The 4,123-nt window shown below is 37.1% G+C and overlaps 1 pseudogene; it reads right to left on the minus strand.

The window, feature by feature from the left end:
• Positions 1-293: 293 nt before the first annotated feature.
• LOC111719087 lies at positions 294-797 on the minus strand (annotated as a pseudogene).
• Positions 798-4,123: the final 3,326 nt, after the last annotated feature.

Raw genomic sequence — 4,123 nt, forward strand, 5'->3', positions numbered from 1 at the left:
TCATTGCCCTTCCCTGCTTGCCTCAGGGAGTATATATATATATATATTTTATAATCCTATCAGTGCTACAAGCTTTTTCTGCTAACATCCACCTGGCTACTCAGGACCTCATCAATTGTACATGTATAACCTATCAGATTGCTTCCTATCTTGGGGAGGGTGAGCTGAGGGAAGGATGAAGAAAAATATAGAAATCAAAATCTTATAAAAGTAAATGTTGAAAATTATCTTTTTATGTAATTGGAAAAATAAAATATTATTAATGCAATTAAAGGTGGGGGAAATAAAGAGAGCAATTTGTGGGGAGTTCTTAGGTGAAACAATATCTCCTTTTTCTCATGGATTTTCTCCTCTTCTTACTTAATACATGGCTTGAATTACTTCCCTTGCTTTGTCCAATATAACATATATAACAATATAAGTAAGGAAGAGGAGAAAGAAAGGGTCTCTTATTCTACCTTGAATCTCCTGTCCCTGCTCAAAGCTACATGCCAGCTCACTCAGTTTCAATTGAGCACCATCTACCAGTTCCAGTGCCATCTGGCAGTCCTTTCATGATGAGTAGCTACAAGCCTCCTGAGGCTGGCCAGTTGCTCTCTGAGTCAGGCATGTGATCTGGGCTGAGAGTCTGGCTTCCCACTTCTTGCAGTGAGGCGATGGAGACCACTGCCTGCAGGTCCTGCAGAGTTGGACAGCTCCTGGCTGGAGCCTCCTGAGCTCAGCAGCATAGTCCTTATCTCCCACTCTATATCATCCTAGGCCTGCAGCCACTCCTTTGCCAGGCTATATATCTCCATGAATATAACAGGAATCTTTGCCATGATCTTTCCTAAGATTGTTGGTCTAAGAAAGTCACAAACATTTCTTAGGTTTGCATATAGAAGACCCTCTAAGAAGAGTAGTCTTAAGAGCTTAGCCCTCCCTCTTTGAGACTGTCAGAGATAATGAACTTAGTTTACTTTTTAGCTAGACTGGTTAGAGAATGAAGCTAGGAAGTGAGTGGGTAGACTGATTTTCTCAATCCAAAATTAGCAGCTATGTACAATGAGTTGTCTTATCCAAAAGCTGATGCCCTTTAATATAATACTATCAAGTTAAGTGAGAAAATATTTTATTTAATCAGAAGCTGACAATGACCTCCAGTCTATTACTATACCTAATGTTGTAGGGCTATTATCCATATCATCTTGTGGGTGTCCCCCCAAGACTCTTTCCTGGGCCTAATTCTGTACTCTCTATGTACACAACCAAGTAGAAACCAAGTCAGTTATCTCATCAGTTTCCATGGATTTCATAATCATTTCTTTGAAGATAACTGTTTCTCCTCTGACCTTCAGTTCTACATGGCCAACTGCCTTTTATATGTTTCAAACTGTATTATCAGAAGACATCTCAAACTCAACATGTCTAAGGCAGAAACTCTCACCTCTGCTAAACTTGTTCTCTCTACAGCTTTTGAGGCTGTTAATTATCATCTTCTTGTTACTCCCATCTCTTTAGGTTTTTGTGACTACTCTTCATGGTTCTCCTCCTGACAACTCTTTTTCAATCTTCTTTGCTGGATCTCCTTTCAGGTTACATTCAGTAACCGTGGATACATCCCAGTCTATACTGGGTTCTTTTTTCCCTCTATACTATTTCAATTGGTGATCTCATCAGTTCACATTGATTCAATTATCATCTCTATCTAAACATACTTATCTAGTTCTAACTTCTCTGAAACCTCCAGACTTGTATTTACAACTGATTATTGATCATCTCAAACATTTTTAACTCAAATTTTCAGAAATGAACTCATTATCCCAAACCCTTCTTTCTTTCTAACTTCCCTGTTACTATCAAGGATACTATTATCCTCCCAGTTGCAGTTCAAAACCAGTGTCATTCTTTACAATTCACTATCTTTCACCCCTTACAACCAATCTGTTTCCAAGACCTATAAATTTTACCTCTGTAGCATACAGAGCCTTCTTCACTATTCTAATACTGCTACAATTTAAGTACAGGCCTTTATCATCTCCTTCTTGGATTACTGCAATAGCTTGCTGATTGGTCAGCCTGCTTCAAGTCTTTCCCCATTGCAATCCATACACCATTCAGCCAAAAGTGCTGGTCTAATGATATCACATCCCTATTCAAAAATGCCAGTGACCTTTATTTCCTTCCAGATCATTCTGTCTGGCATTCAAAGTTCTTAATAACCTGGCTCCTTTCTATCTTTTCAGGTTTCTTACACTTTTTACTCCCCACCATGTACTTTATGATCCAGTACCATTTTTCTGTACTGCACACTAGACACTTCATCTCTCGGCTCTGGGCATTTTCTTGGCAGTCTCCCATGCCTAATTCTTTCCCTTATCATTTCCATCTCTGGCTCCTTTCAAGACCCAGCTATAACTGTACTTTCTGCAAGAAGCCTTTCCTCATCTCTTTTAATCCTGGTATCTTCTCTTTTACATTGTCTTCAATTTATTTTTCATCCAGTTAGTTTGAACATAGTTGCCTTTTCCACTAGACTGTAAGTTCCTGGACTTCATTAAATTCATGTTGACTTACTATTTTTCTTATGTTCTTTAAAGGCATTACCATTCTTCCAGTGTGGAACTTCAGCATTATGCTCAACTTCTTATTCCTTCTTACCCCACATAGCCAATCAGATAAGAAAATTTGCTGTTTCTATATAACATCTTTCATATCTGACTCCTCAACTACTCTATCAGCGACCTCATCTATTCTCAGTTAGACTATAACTTCCTGATTAGTCTCCTGGCCTTGTGTCTCTCCTATCCACCCTCTACACAACTGCCAAAGTGATTTTCCATAAATATAGTTCTAGCCATGACATTCCCCTATTTAATATGTTACAATGATTCCCTATTTCCCCTAAAATAAAATGTAAACTCTTTTGTTTAGTTTTTAAAGTCCATTGTCCCCATCCTTTCTTTCCAGGTTCATTATATGTTACTCCCTTTCTTGAACTCTTATGGTCAAGCCAAAGTAGGATTCAATCTAATTTTCACACATCCAATTCTATTTTTCCTCTGGATGTCTTTGTCCTGACTATTCCATAGACCTAGAACATACTCCCTATTTATGTCTGCCTCTCTCGATCCTGATTTTTCTTCAGGACTTTAATTAATCTTAAAGTCTTTCTTGATACCTCAAATTATTGATGCTGTCTCCCTCCTCAATTTATTTCACAGTTACTGATTTTTGCATGTTTTGGAGCTCTTTTTTTTTCTTACTGTGCTTCCTCCCCCAAATCTGAATAAATAATCATGCCCATGTATGCAAGCAGAACAAGTAAGCAAGTGTCCAAATTAAGTAGAAGTGACAGAAATGCGGCAACTAAGAATACAGGTGTTGGGTTTTCAAAGAAAAAAAAAAAACAAAAGGGAAAGAAATGGACATTTATATATTGTCTACTATGTACCAGGCATTATGTTAAGCATGTGTTATAGTGTTATATTATTATATTAATGCAATATTGTTATATTATTTCATAAATACAATGTTATGTTGATTTTACTAATATTAATTATAGCTAATTATATTAACAATTAATATTATATTAGTAAAGTAATTATCATATTAAAATATTATGCTGCATTAATATTATTTCCTTTGATTTTCATAACAACCTTGCAGGGTAAAATCCCCATTTTTACAGTTGGGGAAATTGAGATTAAACAGATTAAAGTGTTTTACCCAAGGTCACAAAGCTTTTGTGTCTGAAGCCAGATATGAACTCAGATCTTCAGGACCCTATGCTCTTCAAGGCACTCCATCTAAGCAGTACTTGGTAGGTAGAAAGAGTTCTCTCCATATCTGTACTGCTTTTGATTATACTCTAATGCTCCACTAGTTAAGAACCAACTGTAAAGAGAAATCCCAATTTTAAAGACTCAATTGAGAAAGCAGTTGGAAGGCAGAAACAAAAATTGGTATCTACAACAGAACTGTGAATGGACAAATGGTGGGAGCCAACTTGGCTCCCAAGTACTTCCTTCAATGGAAATTGATACAACGATCTTCTCTAGGTGAGTAAATTTACACTGGGAAAAAAGACTGCTCACTTTTCCTGGGAATGAGTGATGGGAGACATGACATTTGACCTGTATCT

This window comes from Sarcophilus harrisii, chromosome 1 (assembly GCF_902635505.1).
Source record: "Sarcophilus harrisii chromosome 1, mSarHar1.11, whole genome shotgun sequence".
NCBI lineage: Eukaryota > Metazoa > Chordata > Mammalia > Dasyuromorphia > Dasyuridae > Sarcophilus > Sarcophilus harrisii.